Source organism: Trachypithecus francoisi, unplaced genomic scaffold (genome assembly GCF_009764315.1).
Source record: "Trachypithecus francoisi isolate TF-2019V2 unplaced genomic scaffold, Tfra_2.0 Lachesis_group5, whole genome shotgun sequence".
In the NCBI taxonomy this organism is placed as follows: Eukaryota; Metazoa; Chordata; class Mammalia; order Primates; family Cercopithecidae; genus Trachypithecus; species Trachypithecus francoisi.
The window spans coordinates 98,476,547-98,500,040 of record NW_022681470.1 but is presented as its reverse complement, the minus strand read 5'-3'; the positions used below and the strand labels follow the sequence as shown (position 1 = coordinate 98,500,040).

The window sequence follows — 23,494 nt, the reverse complement described above, 5'->3', positions numbered from 1 at the left end:
GCCTCCCAAGTAGCTGGGACTACAGGTGCATGCTACCATGCCCAGCTAATTTTTTGTATTTTTAGTAGAGATGGAGTTTCACCATGTTAGCCAGGATGGTCTTAATCTCCTGACCTCATGATCCACCTGCTTCAGCCTCCCAAAGTGCTGGGATTACAGGCGTGAGCCACCATGCCCAGCCATGTTTTTCTTTTAAAAACTCTTTCTTCTGTTTTCAAAAGCTGGTCTCCTGTTTATCCTTACTTGACCATGTATGTCTCCTGGTGATAATCTCTGAATGTGCTTCCTTCTAACTACTGTGTCTGTTTTGTTTGTTTTAACACATTTCATTTCTTCTGAGTCTTACTGAAATTTTTTTCCTTCCATGAAATCTGTAAAGAGAAATGGAAATTATTCCCAACGTCATACTCGCAACTCCATATTGATTTAACTTCATTTTTTTTTTTTTTTTTTTTTTTTTTTTTTGAGGCGGAGTCTCGCTCTGTCGCCCAGGCTGGAGTGCAGTGGCGCAATCTCGGCTCACTGCAAGCTCCGCCTCCCAGGTTCACGCCATTCTCCTGCCTCAGCCTCCCAAGTAGCTGGGACTACAGGCGCCCGCCACCTCGCCCGGCTAGTTTTTTGTATTTTTAGTAGAGACGGGGTTTCACCGTGTTAGCCAGGATGGTCTCGATCTCCTGACCTCGTGATCCGCCCGTCTCGGCCTCCCAAAGTGCTGGGATTACAGGCTTGAGCCACCGCGCCCGGCCCAACCTTAACTTCATTTTTAGTGGTAATTGGATCCAGCACTTCCCACAGTGTATTCCTATGAAATGATCAGAGGAAGAAGGGTTCTGTGCTCAAATAAGTTTAGAAAATGATCCATACTACTTTTCCTTTCCTGAAGATTCAAAGTTCACATTACCATATCAATAATTTGATTTCTTTTTGGGGCTTTACAATGCTAATTTCAAAACAGCATTTCCTGGCTGAGCACGGTGGCTCACACCTGTAATCCCAGCACTTTGGGAGGCCGAGATGGGCAGATCACAAGGTCAGAAGATCAAGACCATCCTGGCTAACACGGCGAAACCCCATCTCTACTAAAAAATACAAAAAAAATTAGCCGGGCATGGTGGCGGGCACCTGTAGTCCCAGCTACTTGGAGAGTAGCTGAGGCAGGAGAATGGCGTGAACCTCAGAGGCAGAGCTTGCAGTGAGCCCAGATTGTGCCACTGCACTCCAGCCTGGGCGACAGAGTGAGACTCCATCTCAAAAACAAAACAAAACAAAAACACAGCATTTCCTGAACTCTGACCATGGGCCCTTCTTTTTGAATGCCTATTGAACATCCCCACATTCGGGGAGAATTCTGGTATATATACAGTACAAGCTTATATCTCATCTTATTTTTGCCCTGTATTAATAGTGTGTTCTTTGTGTTGCATCCGTATTTGTAAATTGTTTTCTACAAGAGACACACACAGTTACAGGATAAACAATATATGTAACAATATATAAACAGTTATATGGAACAACCATAATAGCTAAATGCTTCCTCAGATTATGTATTTATTATCATTGACCCATTTGTATTAACCCAGTCAGAACTGAGTGATCCTGTGAAACTGGAATATATATATTGAAAATAAGAAATAAAAGAACTGACTGATCCCTCTTCCTTCCTTAGGACTGTTAACTTGAAATGTCTACCTTGCTATTAGAAAAGATTAAAATATGGTACTACTTGAATGTACTAAGTAAACAAGTACATAAAATAATAACACCTACCATTTGTTGGATATTTATAATTGACTAAATATTATACAGAGTGCTTTATCATTTAATTTTGAGAACAACAATACCGTGGGCACTATTGTTACACTAATTTTTTCTTTTTTTGAGATGGAGTTTCGCTCTTGTTGCCCAGGCTGGAATGCTATGGGACAATCTCGGCTTACTGCAACCTCCGCCTCCTAGGTTCAATCAATTAGGCAGTTCTCCTGCCTCAGCCTCCCGAGTAGCTGTGATTACAGGCATGCACCACCATGCCCAACTAATTTTGTTTTTTTAGTAGAGATGGGGTTTCTCCATGTTGCTCAGACTGGTCTCGAACTCCTGACCTCAGGTGATTTGCCTGCCTCAGCCTTCCAAAGTGCTGGGATTACAAGAGTGAGCCATCGCGTCTGGTCTTGTTACTCTAATTTTAAAGAAGAAGAAACTGTGACTTCGAGAGGTTAGGTAAATTGCCTAAGCTCTAAGAGCTACCTGGAGGCAGAGAGCCAGATTCCCATTTCAGGCTATCTAAATCCAAAGCCCATGTTCTTTGCCACTTAACCACTAATCCATGCTGCCTCTTCATATATAAAACCCAGTATAATTGTGAATAAGAACAACAATACACTAGAGTTTCTGCTATAAATATCACTGTAATATCTGTAACTTAGCCTAGTGTTTCCTAGACATGAATTTCATGGTCTATTTCATGAATTAATATACAGTTGTCAACCTTTTTTTTTTTTTTTTTACCATGTAAAGATATGTTTAAAAACAACTACTTTGTGTGTTACTACCATTATTTCATGGAAAAAAGTGAGAAGGACATAATCTTGGAATAAAGTACAGTTCTTAAATTAAAACCTTAAGCCCCCAAGAATGTTTTAACTCTATGAAACATGTCTTCAGAAACCTGTAGTAAACATCATATGTAATGATGAAACAAAGCATTCCAAGACAGAAGTCCTCCATTATCATTACTGTTGATCATTATGCTGGAGGTTCCATTTATTTAGAAATGAATGAATGAATAAATAGGTCAGGTGCAGTGACTCATGCCTATAACCCCAGCACTTTGGGAGGTCGAGGCAGGCAGATCACTTGATGTCAGGAGTTCAAGACCAGCCTGGCTAACATGGTGAAACCCCATCTGTAGTAAAAGTACAAAAAGTAGCTGGGTGTGGTGGTGCACACCTGTAATCCCAGCTACTTGGGAGACTGAGGCACAAGAATTGCTTGAACCTGCAAGGCAGAGGTTGCAGTGAGTTGAGATCGTGCCTCTGCCCTCTAGCTTGGGTGACAGAGCAAGACCCCATCTCAAGAAAAAGAAAAAAGGAATGAATGAATAAATAAAATGCATTTAGAAGAGACAGAATTGTCATTACTTGCAGGTAATATAATTATCTACATCAGGTGGGCTGGGCAACCCTTTTCTATAAAGGGTCAATAGTTCAGTAGTTTACGCTTTTTGAGCCATAGTATCTCTGTCACAGCTCTTTAACAATGCCATTCTAGCATGAAAGCACCAAACAGTACAGAAACAATTGGGTATGACTATGTTCCAGTAAGAATAGGCAGCAGGCCAGATTTGGTCTGAGGTCCATAATTTGCCAACCCTTAGCCTACACAGAAAGTCATGATGATCAACTAATAAGATAACTCAGCTAAATAGCCAGATTCAAATTGAACATACAAAATCAGTAGCTTTCCTATGTATGCCAGCAGCAACTTATTTTAAACTGTAATTAGGAAGAAAGATTTATTTTGCAAGACAAAAAATAAAAGAAAAACCCCACCCAAGAATAAATATAAGAAATATGTAAGGCTTTTATAAAGAAAATTTTAAAAATTTAAAGGATATTAAAGAAGATCTGGATAAATGAAGAGATATATATATGTATGTGTATATATATATGTATATATACATATATATGGGGTTTTTTGAAGGGAAAGATTTGGTATTGTTAAAAATACATTTCTTTTTTTTTTTTTTTGAGGCGGAGTCTTGCTCTGTTGCCCGGACTGGAGTGCAGTGGCCGCATCTCCGCTCACTGCAAGCTCCGCCTCCCGGGTTTACGCCATTCTCCTGCCTCAGCCTCCCGAGTAGCTGGGACTACAGGCGCCCGCCACCTCACCCGGCTAGTTTTTGTATTTTTAGTAGAGACGGGGTTTCACCGTGTTAGCCAGGATGGTCTTGATCTCCTGACCTCGTGATCCGCCCGTCTCAGCCTCCCAAAGTGCTGGGATTACAGGCTTGAGCCACCGCGCCCGGCCTAAAAATACATTTCTTTCCTAATATGTAATTTATACTCTATAATCCCAATCAAAATCTCAATAGGATTTCCTGTGGAAGGATAAATATCCAAGGTAATTTTTTTTTAAGAATAGTAAGGTTAAAATTCCCTACCAGTTATAAAATATATCTTAAAACAATAAACAGGAATGGAAGATTGTATTAGTGAAACAAAATACACTCTTGCTTATAAATAAATTAATTATAAATTATATGGTAAATCAGAGGATATTAAAATAAGAGCTTAATGCCAGGTATGATGGTTCTCATACCTGTAATCCTTGCACTTTTAGGAGGCTGAGGTGGGAGGATCACTTGAGGCCAGGAGTTTGAGATTAGCCTGGGCAACACAGTGAGAGCCTGTCTCTATAAAAAAATTAAAAATTAGCCAGGTATGTTGGCATGTGTCTGTAGTCTCCTAGCTACCAGTAGGCCAAGGCAAGAGGATCTCTTGAGTCCAGGAGTTCAAGACTGAAGTGAATTATAGTCATATCATGGCACTCCACACTCTAGCCTGGGTGACAGAGCAAGATGCTATCTCTGAAATAAACAAATAAAGGACTTACGTATTCCTTAAACAGCCCCATCCTGACCACCACTTCCCCTTTTAAAACTCACGCCTGTAATCCCAGCACTTTGGGAGGCCAGGGAGGGTAGATCACAAGGTCAGGAGATCGAGACCATCATTCCTGGCTAACACAGTGAAACCCCATCTCTACTAAAAATACAAAAAAAAAAAAAAAAATTAACCGGGCGTGGTGGCGGGTGCCTGTAGTCCCAGCTAGCCGGGAGGCTGAGGCAGGAGAATGGCATGAACTCAGGAAGCAGAGCTTGCAGTGAGCCGAGATCACGCCACTACACTCCAGCCTAGGTGACAGAGCAAGACTCCGTCTCAAAAAATAATAATAAAAATAAATAAAATAAAGCTCTTATTCATAATTCTACTATAAACTGATTTCTTTTCTGAATTTTTTTCTGTTAACTTAAGACTGTTTTGAGTCCTTTAATTCAAGGAGGGCAAATGTCTAGAAGTTCCTGGCAGGTAATACAGATGAGTAAAGTAGGTTGAGTATGAGAAAAAATCCACTTAAGAGGGACAGCAGTTACTCAGTCCTTGGCTAATGGCCATGAAGAAATGTGAGCCCAACATTAACATACGCTGCCAGACTTTTCTCACTTTTAAACTAGTACAGAAATTTGGATTTTTATATGTGTGACATTGTCAGATTTAAAAAATAATATTGCTGACAAAACACATTTGATGATCATATTGCACCATGGGCAACTTATTAGGGACATTAATTTTATTCCTTGAGTCCCTTTAAAGTGTTTATTGATTTCACTTGATTAAAAGTTGGTATGGGGTGGACTCACGGCCACATGTTAAAAGAGATGCCCAAAGAAGGGAAAGTAGGACTTTCAGATAAGTTGGGAAACGATTTTCTCTAGTACTTATCTAATTATTTCAGTTCTTTTTATTAAATTTCAGTTTATCTTTTCTATCACTGGCTGGAAATTCCATGGGCTGGAAACCTGGAGATTGTATTTTAGATACACTAGTTATTATTGTAAGAAAATATGTATGTGAGAGGGAGAGGTAAAAATGAAAGTTAAACCAACCTGATATTTGCCATTTGTGTCCTAGAGGTCCTAGCTAAGGGACAGAAATGCCAGTTTATCTGAATATACATCACCGTGAGACCAGAATAGTTGAAACTTTAATTTGAAGCACAGGGAAAGAAAAGTGTTTATGAATGTCAGAGTTGAGTTACACTTGGGAAACTGTGGACTACTCTGCAGCCAGCAATGACTTCAATAAGTTATATATAGATTATGGAAGAATCCCTTTAAGAACTGAGGGTTTGCTTGTATTGTGTCAGGATGGTGTAAGAGTAGGTATATCTTTGATGTGGGTAGAGCTTTCCAAAAATCCTGTCCCTATCCCAGGTGTTCGTAAAAGGCAATTATTTGTGCTTATACATTTTCATCTTTAATTGAACTGAAAAATGAATTTATGCTAGTTGTTATATAAGAGCTTAATGTGATTTTATTGACTCTTAAGGGTGTATAGAGAATTATATGGATGATCTTTTTTGGGAAAAGGTGTCATGACAGATTTTGAGGAAATAATGAGCTTGTTACCAGTTAAATACCCATAATCTGAAAATTTGAAATCCAAAATGCTCCAAAATCTGGAGCTTTTTGAGCACCAACATGACGCTCACAGAAAATGCTCATTGGAGCATTTTGGATTTCAAATTAGAGATGCTCAACCAGTAAGGATAATGCAAATATTCCAAAGTCTGAAAACAAACTTTTTTCTTTTTCTTTTATTTTCTTTTCTTTTTTCTTTTTCTTTTCTTTTTTTTTTTTTTTGAGACAGAGTCTCACTGTTGTTGCCCAGGCTGGAGTGCAATAGCGCAATCTCAGCGCACGGCAACCTCCGCCTCCCAGGTTCAAGCAATTCTCCTGCCTCAGCCTCCCAAGTAGTTGCCACAGCACCCGGCCAGTTGAGAATTTCTACTTAAATGTTATATGTCCATATTCAGTTCAGAATGCCTGAAACAGTAACACACCTTACTTTCTGTAAAGTCCTACTCCTACAGTTTCAATTTATGTGAAAATATGTTCAATATAAATTGAAAATTGCTATATAAATGGTAACTAACTTTGGAGATAAGCAGATTGGATTTTATTATTTCTTCTTTTTTTTTTTTTTTTTTTTTTGAGACGGAGTCTCGCTCTGCTGCCCAGGCTGGAGTGCTGTGGCCGGATCTCAGCTCACTGCAAGCTCCGCCTCCCGGGTTCACGCCATTCTCCTGCCTCAGCCTCCCGAGTAGCTGGGACTACAGGCGACTGCCATATCGCCCGGCTAATATTTTGTATTTTTTAGTAGAGATGGGGCTTCACCGTGTTAGCCAGGATGGTCTCGATCTCCTGACCTCGTGATCCACCCGTCTCGGCCTCCCAAAGTGCTGGGATTACAGGCTTGAGCCACCGCGCCCGGCCGCTTTTTTCTTTTTCTTTGAGATAGAGTCTTACTTTGTCACCCAGGCTGGAGTGTAGTGGCACGATATCAGCTCACTGCAACCTCCGCTTCCCGGGTTCAAGCGATTCTCCTGCCTCAGCCTTGAGTGGCTGGGATTACAGGCACACGCCACCACACCCAGCTAATTTTCATATTCTTAGTAAAGACAGAGTTTCACCATATTGATTAGGCTGGTCTCGAACTCCTGACCTCATGATCCGCCTGCCTTGGCCTCCCAAAGTGCTAGCATGAGCTACTGCACCTGGCCCAGATTTTATTATTTCCTTCTACAAAATGAGAAAAACTGAAGTCCAGAGCAGTTAAGATACCGCCCAAAGGAAAATGACAATTTAGTGTAAGTCCTGGGACTAGAACCCAGATTTTTCTAACTCTTGGTCCTCTATTGTTTCTGTTCTGCCAAATAGCCCTCCTAAATCTAACTTACAGTTTTTCATTTTATAACAGCCCCTTAGTAATCTTAAATTTTTCTTTCTTATTTCTTAGTCACTTACCAACAACTGATTCTTCTGTTAAAGTTTCTTCCTCCTTTTCTCTCTGCCTTTTGATTTTCTGTTATTGTTGCTCTGTTTGATATATGAATATTATATCCTGCTATTTTCCCAGTTTGTTACCTTTTTCATTCACTTCAAACTACATACACATAGATGTCCAGAGATACAATGGTTTAAGACCATAGTCTCTGGAACCCAGTGTGCATAGATTTGAATTCTGGCTCTGCCATCTCATAACTCTATAACTTTACGTAAATAAAATTAGTTTCTCATCTATGTAATGAATCCAATAATAGTACCTACTTCATAAAGCATGTAAACTAAATGAGTTAATAATATATATAAAGGGCTTAGAACAGTGACTGCTGTTTAATAAACAACAAATGTTAGCTGTTGCTATGATGAGGAAGATGACTGTGCCTACTACTGCTATTATTATAATTAACAAATTAGTATTAGCAAGGCATACTCTGAAATCCTTTAAAATATATTTTTACATTGCTTTATGATTTAAGAAATTTCTGGCTGGGTGTGGTGGCTCACACCTGTAATCCCAGCACTTTGGGAGGCCGAGGCAGGTGGATCACCTGAGGTCAGAAGTTTGAGATCAGCCTGACCAACGTGGAGAAACCCTGTCTCTACTAAAAATACAAAATTAGCCAGGCATGGTAGCGTGTGCCTATAATCCCAGCTACTCAGGAGGCTGAGGCAGGAGAATTGCTTGAACCTGGGAAGCAGAAGTTGCAGTGAGCCAAGATCACACCATTGCACTCCAGCCTGGGCAACAAGAACAAAACTCCGTCTCAAAAAAAAAAAAAGAAAGAAAGAAATTTCCTTTCATCTTTATTATTTTCTTTGATTCTCAAATCAAATATATGATATAATTAGGGGCAAAGATTATTATCCTCATTTTACAGATGAGGATACTGATGATAAAATAAGTCATATAAAATGACTTGAAGATAGGAAACTGAACATTAAAAAATAAGAGAGGGCTGGGTGCGGTGGCTCATGCCTATAATCCCAGCACTTTGGGAGGCCAAGGCAGCAGTATCACCTGAGCCCAGGAGTTCAAGACCACCCTGGGCAACATAGGGAGACCTCATCTCTACTAAATTAACTGGGTGTGGTGGCATGTGCCTGTGGTCCAAGCTACTTGGAAGGCTGAAGCAGGAGGATCACTTGAGCCCGAGAGGTGAAGGCTACAATGAGCTGTGATGGTGTCACTGTACTCTGCCCTGAGCAACAGAGTAAGACCCTGTGTCAAACAAACAAAAAAAAAAGGGATGCCACTTAAAGACTTCTACAGTCAAATCTCAGTCTTCCCATCCTTACCACCAACTCTCCTAAATCCCAGTAATGAGCCATTGCTCTAGCCAGACGCTCATACTATATATCTTTTTTTTTTTTTTTTTTTTTTGAGATGGAGTCTTGCTCTGTCGCCCAGGCTGGAGTGCTGTGGCCGGATCTCAGCTCACTGCAAGCTCTGCCTCCCGGGTTCACGCCATTCTCCTGCCTCAGCCTCCTAAGTAGCTGGGACTACAGGCGCCCGCCACCTCGCCCGGCTAGTTTTTTGTATTTTTTAGTAGAGACGGGCTTTCATGGTGTTAGCCAGGATGGTCTCGATCTCCTGACCTCGTGATCCACCCGTCTCGGCCTCCCAAAGTGCTGGGATTACAGGCTTGAGCCACCGCGCCCGGCCTATATATCTTAATATAAGTGCTTATGAGTTTTTCTTCAAGGAGTAGCTCTTCCTCCTTGGGAAGCAGCAGAGCTTAGAGGTTAAAAATGCAAGGTTTGGAGTCAAACTTGCAAGGTTGCATGGGTTTCAATCCTGGATCTCTTACTTGGTAGAGTAATTTATTTAACTTTCTCATGCTTCAGTTTTCCCATCTATAAAATGAAAATAGTACAGTTTGTCTCTTAGGGATACTGTGAGGATTAAATAGGCTAATATATGTAAAGCATTATAAAGGAACATGAAAGTACTCTAAAAATCAGTGAACTAAGTATCCATCTCAAGAAGTTTTAAAAGAAGAGCAAAATAGCCCAAGAAAGGAAGGATATAATAAAATAAGAACAGAAACTAATGAAAAAAAAAAAAAAAAAAACACAGTGAGGTACTTTCACTGTCAAATTCATAGAAAGAATAGAATAGTGTTTGTCGGGGACTGGGGTAGGGGGTAGGGAATGGGGAGTTATTGTTCAATGGGTATAGAATTTCAGTTTTGCAAGATGAAAAGAGTTCTGGAGATATGGATGGTGGTGATAGTTGCACAATATGAATGTACTTAATGCCATTGAATTGTACACTTGAAAATGGTTAAGATAGGCTGGGTACTATGGCTCACGCCTGTAATCCCAGCACTTTGGGAGGACAAGGCGAGCGGATCATGAGGTCAGGAGTTCGAGACCAGCCTGGCCAACATAGTGAAATCCCGTCTCTACTAAAAATATAAAAATTAGCCAGGCATGGTAGCATGCACCTGTAGTTCCAGCTGCTTGGGAGGCTGAGGCAGGAGAATCACTTGAACCCGGGAAGTGGAGGTTGCAGTGACCCGAGGTTATGCCACTGCACTCCAGCCTGGGTGATACAGTGAGACTGTCTCTCAGTAAGTAAGTAAGTAACTAACTAACTAACTAACTAAATAAATAAATAAATAAATAGTTTACCAAAAAAAGAAAAGCCGGGCGCTGTGACTCACGCCTGTAATCCCAGCACTTTGGGAGTCTGAGGCGGGTGGATCGCTTGGGGTCTGGATATTGAGACCATCCTGGCCAACATGGTGAAACCCCATCTCTACTAAAAATGCAAAAATTAGCTGCGCGTGGTAACGCACGCCTGGAGTCCTAGCTACTCGGGAGGCTAAGGCAGGAGAATCACTTGAACCCGGGAGGCAGAGATTGCAGTGAGCTGAGATCGCCCGACTGCACTCCAGCCTGAGCGACAGAGTGGGCTCTGTCTCAAAAAAAAGAAAAGAAAATCGTTAAGATATCTGGGTGTGATGTGGTGGCTCACACTTGTAATCCCAAACTCCCATTGGGAGGCCAGGGTGGGTAGATTGCTTGAACCCAGGAGTTTGACACCAACCTAAGCAACATGGTAAGACCCCATCCCTACAATAAATACAAAAATTAGCTGGATATGGGGGCGTGTGCCTATATTTCCAGCTACTCAGGAGGCTGAGGCAGGAGGATCTCGAGGTCAAGGCTGCACTGCAGCCTGGGTGACATAGTGAGATTCTGTCTCAAATATGAACTCTTTAATAATGGATTCTGGGGTATAACACTTTCTGTATAGAAAAAATAAAGTTAAATGATTTCCTACACTGTACACAGAAATGTATTACAAGTGAATTACTTTGGTGTGTAAAACAAAACTTTAAAATTATTTGAAGAAAATATAAATACTTTTTTTTTTTTTTTTTTTTTTTGACATGAAGTCTCGCTGTATCGCCCAGGCTGGAGTGCAGTGGCCGGATCTCAGCTCACTGCAAGCTCCGCCTCCCGGGTTTACGCCATTCTCCTGCCTCAGCCTCCCGAGTAGCTGGGACTACAGGCGCCCGCCATCTCGCCCGGCTAGTTTTTTGTATTTTTTAGTAGAGACGGGGTTTCATGGTGTTAGCCAGGATGGTCTCGATCTCCTGACCTCGTGATCCACCCGTCTCGGCCTCCCAAAGTGCTGGGATTACAGGCTTGAGCCACCGCGCCCGGCCGAAAATATAAATATTTTTATGATTATAGGAGATAAAGGCGCTTAAGACACAAAAAACAGTAGTAAAAATATTTGAGTTTGATTACATAAAAATTAAACTTCTGCATTACAAAAGATAACATAAAATTAAAGTGATACATTAGGGAAGATATTTGTCGTAGACTAAGTTATATGAGTGGGAATTAAGTTAGGAGATACAGAGTGGCAAATTTGAATTTTTAGAATGAAAATATATCCTCATACCCTGTTTTTCAGCTTCAAGATTTTTTGACTAAGTGTTGACTGTCTCTCTCTTGAGGTGATCCTTCCTCCCTCCCTTTCCCTGTCTCGAGCTGTTCTCCTGCCTCAGCCTCCCAAGTAGCTGGCACTATAGGTGTGTGCTACCTGGCCTGAGTCAACCCATTACTTAGTCTTTTATTCAGACATTTAGCAAATGTTACTAAGGACCTGTAAGATAGCACGTTATTCTGATGACTTCCCAGTAATGAGGTATTGATAAAGGAAAGAGACTCCTCTGAGTGAGATACAAGATTATGGTGTTTAGTTTTACGTAACTGTGACATCTGGACACCTCCTCTTGTACTTTATCAACTTTATCCTTTGAAGTAATTTGCTAGTACCTTCCTGTTATAAGAGTAAGGGGGGGTGTCACTAGCAAAGAAAGCATCTGTTGAACATCCTAGCAATTCTATAAGGTCGCTGTTGAACATCCTAGCAATTCTACAAAGTCAGCCAAATTTTTTTTTTAACTTAAAAATCAAAGAACAAAAGGTTATGTAACTAAGCATGTTACATGGCTTGTGGTGATTATAAATCTGTGAAAATTGACATTGTGGTCAGTAGTGGCTTTTTTTTTTTTAACTGGAGTTTTGCTCTTGTTGCCCAGGCTGGAGTGCAATGGTGCGATCTCTGCTCACCACAACCTTTGCCTCCCGGGTTCAAGCAATTCTCCTGCCTCAGTCTCCTGAGTAGCCGGGATTATAGGCATGCGCCACCAGACCCGGCTAATTTTGTATTTTTAGTAGAGACGGGGTTACTCCAAGTTGGTCAGACTGGTCTCGAACTCCCAACCTCAGGTAATCCACCTGCCTCAGCCTCCTGAAGTGTTGGGATTACAGGCGTGAGCCACCACGCCCAGCCAGTAGTGGCTTTTTAACCTCCCAAGCTGGAGTACAGTGGCACGATCACGGCTCACTGCAACCTTGACCTCCGGGTTTCAAGCAGTCCTCCTACCTCAGCTCCCCAGAAAGCTGAGACTACAGGTGCGTGCAACCATACCTGGCTAATTTTTGTATTTTTTGTAAGGGCAGAGTTTTACCATGTTGCTCATGCTGGTCTCGAACTCCTGGCCTCAAGCCATCCTCCCACCTCGACCTCCCAAAGTGTGAGACCTGTCTCAAAAAGGAAAAAAAAAAGAAAACAATAATCTCCTGTTGTCATTCATTCAGCTACTATTTAGTAACAGCAAAGAAACAACAACGAATAAGTTGTAATCATTGTTTTGAAGAAGTTCTGTAGTCTAGTTGAAGAAACAGACGTTTATATATAATTATGACTTGACTTCTGGCAGAATAGTCAACCATCTATTCCAAGGAGTCATTTTGTTATAAAATACCTATGTCCCAGCAGAACCAAAAACAGTGGATGTATTCGAATGGCAAAGCCAACATTAACCAACATGTGGATAACATTAATACTATGTGATCTTGGCATTTAAACTAGGCTCTGGAGAAGGGCAAATGTGCTCTTGGGTAATTAGCTCCCCCTGGCTTCTGAGATGTATTTTCTCCATATGAACATATTTTCTATTTAGGCCACAAGGAATCCCATAGGTTAAGATCAAACAAACGTGCTCACAGTGAAAGATCTCTGAACACACAGAAAAACAAACCACCACAATTGAAAATCCGTTGATTTAGTTCCTCCCAAAATGAGTTTCAGAGATTGGAATTATCAGACAGAATGTATAAAGCAATGTGTATGAAATGTTAGAGAAGGATTAAATGGAATAACAAAATGAACAACAGGTAAGATATTTGGACAGATTGAAAAAAATAATTTATAGGAACTCTTGAAAGAAAAGAGAATTCGCAAGAATGTAGTTCTGAAGAAATCAGAATGCAACAGGAGAAACAAGGAGTGGGGAGAATGAATAATGAAGGCCAGGTGTGGTAGCTCACACCTACAATCCCAGCACTTTGTGAGGCCAAGGTGGGAGAATCACTTGAACCCAGGAGTTTGAGACCAGCCTGGGCAACATAGTGGGACCTCATTTCCACAAAAAAATACAAATTAGGCAGGTGTGGTGGTGTGTACTTATAGTCCCAGCTACTCAGGAGGCTGAGGTGGGTGGATCACTTGAGCCTGGGAGATTCTGTACAAAAGGAGAGAACTTTTGAGTGATTTAGAAGATAACACTGTTTGGCCGGGCGTGGTGGCTCATGCCTGTCATCCCAGCACTTTGGGAGGCCAGGGCAGGCAGATCACATGTTGGGAGTTCGAGACCAGCCTGACCAACATGGAGAAACCCTGTCTGTACTAAAAATACAAAATTAGCGGACCTGGTGGTGCATGTCTGTAATCCAGCCAGTTGAGAGGCTGAGGTGGGAGAATCACTTGAACCAGGAGGTGGAGGTTGCAGTGAGCCGAGATCACGCCATTGTACTCCAGGCTGGACAACAAGAGCAAAACTCCGTCTCAAAAAAAGAAAAGATAACACTGGCTGAGAACACTTTAAAAGTGATGAAAAATATGAATCTAAGATATAGAAAGCAATAACATATACTAAATAGCATAAATAAAAAATTTTATACCTAGTTATTGTAATGAAATTATAAAACAAGCAGTTTTAAAAGCATCCAAAGTTTACATCTACTAGGGTAATTATAATTCAAAACAAACAAAAAACTAGAAAATGACAAGGCTGAGGGAGGGTGTGGAAAAATTGGAACCCATTTACATTTCTCGCAGTAATGTAAAATGGTGCAGTTGCTGTGGAAAACAGTTTGGTGGTTCCTCAAAAATTAAACTTAGAATTACCACATGATCCAGCAGTTCTACCTCTAGATATATACCCCAAAAGAAATGGAAACGGAGACTTAAAACAGATAGTTGTATAGGCATGTTCATAGCAGCATTATTGACAGTAGCCAAAAGGAAGAACAATCCACATGTTCGTTAGTGGATGAATGGATAAACAAAGTGTGATGTATACAAACATGGAATATTATTCAGTCTTAAAAAGGAAATAAATTTTTTTTTTTTTTTTTTTTTTTTTTTGAGATGAGGTTTTGTTCTTGTTGCCCTGGCTGGAGTTCAGTGGCGCGATCTTGGCTCACTACAACCTCCACTTCCTGGGTTCAAGCAGTTCTCCTGCCTCAGCCTTCTGAGTATCTGGGATTACAGGCGCACGCCACCATACCCAGCTAATTTTTGTATTTTTAGTAGAGATAGGGTTTCACCATGTTGGTCAGGCTGGTCTTGAACTCCTGACCTTAGGTGATCCGCCCACCTCAGCCTCTCAAAGTGCTGGGATTACAGGCGTGAGCCACTGTGCCCGGCCAAAAAAGAAGGAAATTCTAATACATGCTGCAACATGGGTGAACTTTGATGACATTATGCTAAGTGAAACATGCTTGTCACAAAAGGACAAGTATTATATGATACCACTTACATCAGTCACCTTCAGTAGTTAAATTCAGAGACGAAGTAGAATCGTGGTTGCTGGGGAAAGGGGAGAATTGAAAGTTATTGTTTAGTGGATATAGTATACCAATTTGGGAAAATAAAGTTTTGGAGTTTGGTTGCACAACAATGTGAATGTACTTGACTGTTGAACTGTACACTAAAAAATTGGTTAAGATGGTAAATTTTACGTGTATTTTACCACGATTTTTTTTTAAAAAAGGAATGACATTACACTTTCTTCTGGGTGATGGAACAAGACCCTAAATCTTAAAAAAAAAAAAAAAGAAAAAAAGATAAATGCTACAAGATGGTTGAAACCATGAAAACATGCTGAAATAAGCCAGACACAAAAGGACAAATATTTATCAAAATACCTAGAATTGGCAGGTCCATAGAGAGAGAAGATTAAAGGTTATCAGGAGCTGGGAAAAAGAGGCCAGGGGGAGTTATTGGTACAGAGTACTGTGGTCTGAATATTTATGTCCCCCCAAAATTCATATGTTGAAACCTAGTCCTTAACGTGGTGGTATTTAGAGATGGAGCCTTTGGGAGGTGATGAGGTCTGAGGGAGGTAGTGACAAATTTTGGAAATAGTAGTGAAAATTGCACAACATTGTGAATGCAGTTACTGCCACTGAATTGTACATTTAATGGCTGAAATGGCACACTTTATGTTACATATATTTAATCACAATTTAAAAATGATTTTAAAAAACAGCAGCCAAAAAAAGATCAGTATAAAAGGACTACAATTAAAGAGTAATAATTGGAGCTGGGCATGGTGGCTCACACGTGTAATCCCGACACTTTGGGAGGCCGAGGTGGGAGGATTGCCTGAGCCAAAGAGTCTGCGACCAGCCTGAGCAACATGGTGAGATTCTGTCTCTAAAAAAACACAAAATTTAGCCAGGTGTGGTGGCATGTGCTTGTAGTCCCAGCTTCTCAGGAGGCTGAGGTGGGAGGATCACCTAAGCCTGAGCAATCCAGGCTGCAGTGAGCCAAGATTGCACCACTGTACCCTAGCCTGGGGGACCAGAGTGAGACCCTGTCTCAAGGTGAGGTGGTTGGGGGAGAAGTATAATTGGAATGATTGTAACCCAAAGAAATGATAAATGTTTGAGGTGATGGGTACCCTATTATATACTCCAATGTGATTATTACATACTATATCAACATATCTCATGTACCCCAAAAAGATACACATCTATGTACCCATAAAAATTTTTTTAATTTTTAAAAAAAGACTACAATTAAACTGATGACAGACTTCTCAGCGGCAATGGAAGCCAGAGGCAGTTGTGAAAAAATATTTTTATAGCATTGATAGAAAGTAGCTGTCAGTGTAGATTAGCATACAAAGCAAAACTACTTTCAAGAAGTAGGAAAACATAAAGACAAAGAAACGAAAACAGATAATTAACCATCAACAAAGAGACCCTCTCTCTCTTTTTCTGTATATAGTGTATATATAATAATATATTATATTATTATATATACACACACACACAGACATAATTTTTTTTTTTTTTTTTTGAGGAGTCTCGCTCTGCCGCCCAGGCTGGAGTGCAGTAGCCGGATCTCAGCTCACTGCAAGCTCCGCCTCCCGGGTTCACGCCATTCTCCTGCCTCACCCTCCCAAGGAGCTGGGACTACAGGCGCCCGCCACCTCGCCCGGCTAGTTTTTTGTATTTTTTAGTAGAGACGGGGTTTCACCGTGTTATCCAGGATGGTCTCGATCTCCTGACCTTGTGATCCGCCCGCCTTGGCCTCCCAAAGTGCTGGAATTACAGGCTTGAGCCACCACGCCCGGCCATAATTTTTTTTTTTTTTTCTCTGAGACGGAGTCTTGCTCTGTCACCCAGGCTGGAGTGCAGTGGTATAATCTCGGTTCACTGCAAGCTCCTCCTCCTGGGTTCACGCCGTTCTCCTGTCTCAGCCTCCCGAGTAGCTGGGACTACAGGCGTCCGCCACAATGCCCAGCTAATTTTTTGTGTTTTTAGTAGAGACGGGATTTCAGCATGTTAGCCAGGATGGTCTCGATCTCCTGACCTCGCGATCTGCCCGCCTCGGCCTCCCAAAGTGCTGGGATTACCGTAATTTTTTTTTAACCAAGAAGAATCACTGAACCATCACCAAACTTCTAAATGAGTTTTACACTGGGAGGTTAGCAATATATGTAATATATGTATAATATATGCAATATAATATACATAATATGGCGAGCACACACACACACAGGCATATAATTTTTTTTTTTTTTTTTTTTTTTTCTGAGACGGAGTCTCGCTCTGTCGCCCAGGCTGGAGTGCAGTGGCCGGATCTCGGCTCACTGCAAGCTCCGCCTCCCGGGTTTACGCCATTCTCCTGCCTCAGCCTCCCGAGTAGCTAGGACTACAGGCGCCCGCCACCTCGCCTGGCTGGTTTTTTGTATTTTTTAGTAGAGACGGGGTTTCACTGTGTTAGCCCGGATGGTCTCAATCTCCTGACCTCGTGATCCACCCGTCTCGGCCTCCCAAAGTGCTGGGATTACAAGCTTGAGCCACCCCGCCAGGTCTATAATTTTTTTTTTAACCAATCAAGAAGAAACACTGAACCGTCAACAGACTTAATAAGTGAGTTTTACTCTGGGAAGTTAGCAATAAGGATGGTGAGTCATGCTAGCAATAAAATAATATGAAATATCTGGCCAGGCATGGTGGCTCATGCCTATAATCCCAGCACTTCGGGAGGCTGAGGTAAGCAGATCACTTGAGGCCAGGAGTTCGAGACCAGCCTGGCCAACATGGCAAAACCTGTCTCTACCAAAAAATACAAAAATTAGCTGGGCATGATGGCGCATGCCTTATAATCCCAGCTACTGGGGAGGCTGAGGCAGGAAAATTGCTTGAGCCTGGGAGGTGAAGGTTGCAATGAGTTGAGATCGTGCAACTGCCTCCAGTCTGGGCAACAGAGCGATACTGTCTATATATATGTATGTGTGTGTGTGTGTGTGTGTGTGTGTATGTAAACAGTTTTTAAGAACAGTTAAAGCTGTTCTTAGATATTGAAGAACAGCCTTAACAGAAAATATGAGAAACCCTTATGAATAAAGTTTGGAAATGTTAAATATAAATTTATAAATACTAATGGAGTATTGTGTAGTCATTAAAAGTAATGTTTAGGGCTGGGCACCATGGCTTACGCCTGTAATCCCAACACTTTGGGAGGCCGAGGCGGGTGGATTATTTGAGGTCAGGAGTTCAAGACCAGCCTGGCCAACATGGTGAAACCATGACCTGTCTGTACCAAAAATATAAAAAGTAGCCAGGTGGTAGTGGCGCACATCTGTGATCCTAGCTACTTGGGAGGCTGAGGCAGAAGAATCGCTTGAGCCTGGGAGGTGGAGGTTGCAGTGAGCCTAGATCATGCCACTGTACTCCAGTCTGGGTGACAGAGTGAGACCCTATCTCAAAAAAATAAAAAAGAAAGAAAGGAATGTTTATAAAGAGTTGATTGGAAGATGGGGAAATGTTTGTTAAGTGAAAATAATAGAATAGAATTTTTTGAGTGTGAAGAGAGTTAGGGCATACTTTGTTTTATTGTGCATTGCAGGTAATGTGGTTGTTTTTAGAAATTGAAGGTTTGTAGCAACCCTGTGCCTATTGGTGCTATTTTTCCAACAACATATGCTCATTCATGTCTATGTGTCACATTTTGGTAATATTTGCAACATTTCACATTTTTATTGTATCTGTTATGGTGATCTGTGATCAGTGATGTTACTATTATAATTGTTTTTACGTATTCCTAACTTCGTCCATGTAAGACAGTGAACTTAATTGGTAAATGTTGTATGTTTTCTGATTGCACTAACCTGCCATTCCCCATCTCTTTCTGTCTCCTGGGACCTCCTTATTCCCTGAGACACCACAATATTGAAATTAGAACAATTATTAGCCCTGCAGTGGCCTCTCAGTGTTCAAGTGAAAGGAAGAGTCACACATCTTTCACTTTAAATAAAAAGCTAGAAAAGATTAAGCTAAGTGAGTAAGGCATGTTGAAAGCCAAGACAGGCTGAAAGCTAGGCCTCTTGCACCAGTTAGCCAGGTTGTGAATGCAAAGTTCTTGTAGGAAATTAACAATGCTATTGTAGGGAACATATGAATGATAAGAAAGCAAAAGAGCTTTATTGCTGATATGGAGAAGGTTAGTGGCCTGGATAGAAGATCAAGCCAGATAGAACATAAAGCCAAAGCCTAATACAGAGCAAGGCCCTAACTCTCTTCAATTCTCTGAAGGTTAAAGAGGTAAGGAAATAGGTTCATGAGATTTAAGAAAAGAATTCATCTCTATAACACAAAAGTGTAGATGAAGCAGCACGTGCTGATGTAGAAGCAGCAGCAAGTTGTCGAGAACTTCAGCTCGGATCGCTCATGAAAGTGACTCCATTAAACAGCAGATTTTCGAGGTAGATGAAACAGCCTTCTGTTGGAATATATGCCATGTAGGACTTTCATAGCTAGAAAGAAGTCAGTCCTTGCTTCAAAGCACAGGCTGACTCTCTTGTTAGAAGCTAATTCAGCTGGCTGGCAACTTTAAGTTGAAGCCAGTGTTCATGTACAATTCTGAAAATCCTAGGGCTGTCAAAAATTATGCTAAATCTACTCTGTCTATGCTCTGTAGATGGAACAACAAAGCCTGTATGACAGCACATCTGTTTACAGCATGGTTTGCTGAATATTTTAAGCCCAATGTTGAGACCTGCTCTTGTTCAGGGGAAAAAAAACAAAACACAGATTCTTTACAAAATATTACTATTCATTGACAATGCACCTGGTCACCCAAGAGCTCTGATGTATAAGGAGATTAATGTTATTTTCTTGCTTGCTAACACATTTATTCTGCCCATGGATAAAGGAGTGATTTGACCTTTCAATTCTTGTTATTTAAGAAATACAGGGCTGGGCATGGTGGCTCATGTCTATAATCCCAGCACTTTGGGAGGCCAGGACTAGTGGATCACTTAAGGTCAGGAGTTTGAGACCAGCCTGGCCAACATGGTGAAATCCTGTCTCTACTAAAAATATAAAATTAGGCATGGTAGCACACACCTGTAATCCCAGCCACTCAGGAAGCTGAGGCAGGACAATCGCTTGAACCCAGGAGGCAGAGGTTACAGTGAGCCGAGATCACACCATTGCACTCTAGCCTGGGCAACAAGAGCAAAACTTCTCAAATAAAAAGAAAAAATACAGGCTGGGCGCGTGGCACACACCTGTAATCCCAGCACTTTGGGAGTCTGAGATGGGAAGAACTCTAGAGCTCAGGAGTTCGAGATCAGCCTGGGCAACATTGCGAGACCTAGTCCCTATTATTAAAAAAAGAAAGAAAGACATTATAAGGCTATAGTTGCCACTAATAGTGATTCCTTTTATGGATCTGGGCAAAGGGAATTGAAAACCTTCTGGAAAGGATTCACCATTCTAGATGGCATGAAGAACATTTGTGATTCATGGGGACAGATCAAAATATCAATATTAAGCCTAGGCATGGTGGCTTAACGCCTGTAATCCCAACACTTTGGAGGCCGAGGCGGGCAGATCATGAGGTCAAGAGATCGAGACTATCCTGGCCAACATGGTGAAACCTCGTCTCTACTAAAAATACAAATATTAGCCGGGTGTGGTGGTGCACGCCTGCAGTTCCAGCTACTCAGGAGGCTCAGGCAGGAGAATCCCTTGAACCTGGGAGGCAGAGGTTGCAGTGAGCCGAAATCGCACCATTGCCCTCCAGCCTGGCCACAGAGCAACACTAACTCTGTCTCCAAAAAAAAAAATATATATATATATAAACATAAAACAAGAGTTTGGAAGAAGTTGATTCCAGCACTCATGGATGTCTTTGAGGGGGTTCAAGACTTCAGTGGAGGAAGTAAGTAAAGGCGTGGTAGAAATAATTTGCAAGAGAACTAGAATTGGAAATAGAACCTAAAGATGGGACTGAATTGCTACAATCTCATGAATAAAGCTTGAACAAATGAAGAGTTGCTTCTTATGGATGAGCAAAGAAAGTGGTTTTGCTGGGCACAGTGGCTCACGCCTGTAATCCTAGCACTTTGGGAGGCAGAGGCAGGTGGATTGCCTGAGCTCAGGAATTCAAGACCAGCCTGGGCAACATGGTGAAACCTCGTCGCTACTAAATATACAAAAAATTAGCTGGGTATGGTGGCGGGTGCCTGTAGTCCCAGCTTCTCGGGAGGCTGAGGCAGGAGAATTGCTTGAACTCGGGAGGCTGAGGCAGGAGAATTGCTTGAACCCAGGAGGCAGAGGTTGCAGTGAGCTGAGATCGTGCCACTACACTCCAGCCTGGGCAGCAGAGTGAGACTCTGTCTCAAAAAAAAAAAAGTTTCTTGAGGTGGAATCTACTGATGAATATGCTGTGGATATTGTTCAAATGACAACAAAGGATTTTAGAATATTGCATTAATGGAGCAGCAGCAGAATTTGAGAGGATTGACTCCAGTTTTGAAAGAAACTGTTATGGGCAAAATGCTATCAAGCTACATTGCATGCTACAAAAAAAATCTTTGTGAAAGGAAGAGTCAATTTATGTAGCAAACCTCATTATCTTAAGAAATTGCCAGAGCCACCTCAGCCTTCAGCAGTCACTACCATGATCAGTCAGCAGCCATCAACATCAAGGCAAGACCCTCCACCAGCAAAAAGAATATGATTTGCTGGAGATTCAGATGATTGTTAAGGTTTTTTGAGCTATAAAGTATTTTTTTAACTAACATATGTATATTATTTTTAACACATAATGCTATTGCACACTTAATTGACTATAGTATAGTGTAAATGTAACTTTTTTTTTTTTTTTTTTTTGAGACCGAGTCTCGCTCTGTCGCCCAGGCTGGAGTGCAGTGGCCGGATCTCAGCTCACTGCAAGCTCTGCCTCCCGGGTTTACGCCATTCTTCTGCCTCAGCCTCCCGAGTAGCTGGGATTACAGGCACCCGCCACCTCGCCCGGCTAGTTTTTTGTTTTTTGTTTTTTTTTCAGTAGAGACCGGGGTTTTACCGTGTTAGCCGGGATGGTCTCAATCTCCTGACCTCATGATCCGCCCGTCTCGGCCTCCCAAAGTGCTGGGATTAGAGGCTTGAGCCACCGCGCCCGGCCAATGTAACTTTTTAAAAATTTGTTTGTTTGATTTTAGAGACAGAGTCTTATTCTGTCACCCAAGCTGGAGTGCAGTGGCTTGGTCAGGGCTCACTGCAGACTCGAACTGCTGGTCTCAAGCGATCCTCCCACCTCAGCCCTCCAAGTGGCCAGGACTACAGGTGTGCCCCACCACGTCTGGCTAGTTTTTGTATTTTTTTCTGAAACAGGGTTTTGCCACGTTGCTCAGACTGGTCTCAAACTCCTGGGCTCAAGTGATCTGCCAGCTTCAACCTTCCAATGTGCTGGAACTGCAGGCATGAGCCACTGTGCCCAGCCTAAACCTTGCAATTTTCTAGAGGTTTATTAACCAGAAAGAACAGACTCTACTGTCATTTCTTGTATTTTTTTTATGCTGAGATTCTTTCTCTCAGTATAAAAAAAGAAAAAAAAAAACAGAAAAGTCGAGCCGCACACCGTGGCTCACATTGGTAACCCCAGCACTTTGGGAGGCCGAGGCGGGCAGAACATGAGGTCAGGAGTTCGAGACCAGCCTGGCCAATATGGTGAAACCCCGTCTCAACCAAAAAAAAAAAAAAAAATACAAAAATTAGCTGGGCATGGTGTCACGGGCCTGTAGTCCCAGCTACTTGGGAAGCTGAGGCAGAAGAATCACTTGAACTGGGGAGGCGGAGGTTGCAGTGAGCAGAGATTGCACCACTGCACTCTGGCCTGGGTGACAGAGCAAGACTCATCTCAAGAAAAAAAAAAAAAAAAAAAGTCATGTGTTGCTTAACATCAAGAATATATTCTGAGGCCCAGTGCGGTGGCTCATGCCTTTAATCTCAGCACTTCGGGAGGCCAAGGCGGGCAGATCACTTGAGGTCGGGAGTTTAAGACCAGCCTGGCCAACGTGGTGAAACCCTGTCCCTACGGAAAAAAAAAAAAAAATTAGCTGGGCATGGTGGTAGGCGCCTGTAATCCCAGCTACCCGGGAGGCGGAGGCAGGAGAATCGCTTGAACCCATGAGGCAGAAGTTGCAGTGAGCTGAGATCACACCATTGCATTCCAGCTTCAGTGACAGAGCAAGACTCAATCGCCAAAACAAAAAAAGAATATGTTCTGAGAAATGCGTCATTAGGGAATTTTATCCTGTGAACATCATGGAGTGTACTTACATAAACGTACATGGTATAGCCTACTAAAAACCGAAGCTATATTGTGTAACCTATTGCTCTTTGGCTGTAAACCTGCACTGCATGTCACTGTATTGAATACTATAGGCAACTGTAACACAATGGTAAGTACTTACATATCTAAACTTTTTTTTTTTTTTTTAAACAGAGTCTCACTCTGTCTCCAGGCTGGAGTGC

General features: G+C 41.8%; 1 protein-coding gene across 4 annotated transcripts in view; it reads left to right on the top strand.

Moving 5' to 3' along the window:
* RPRD2 (regulation of nuclear pre-mRNA domain containing 2) overlaps positions 1 to 23,494 on the top strand; it is a 126,059-nt gene that overhangs the window by 63,392 nt on the left and 39,173 nt on the right. The window lies entirely within an intron of this gene.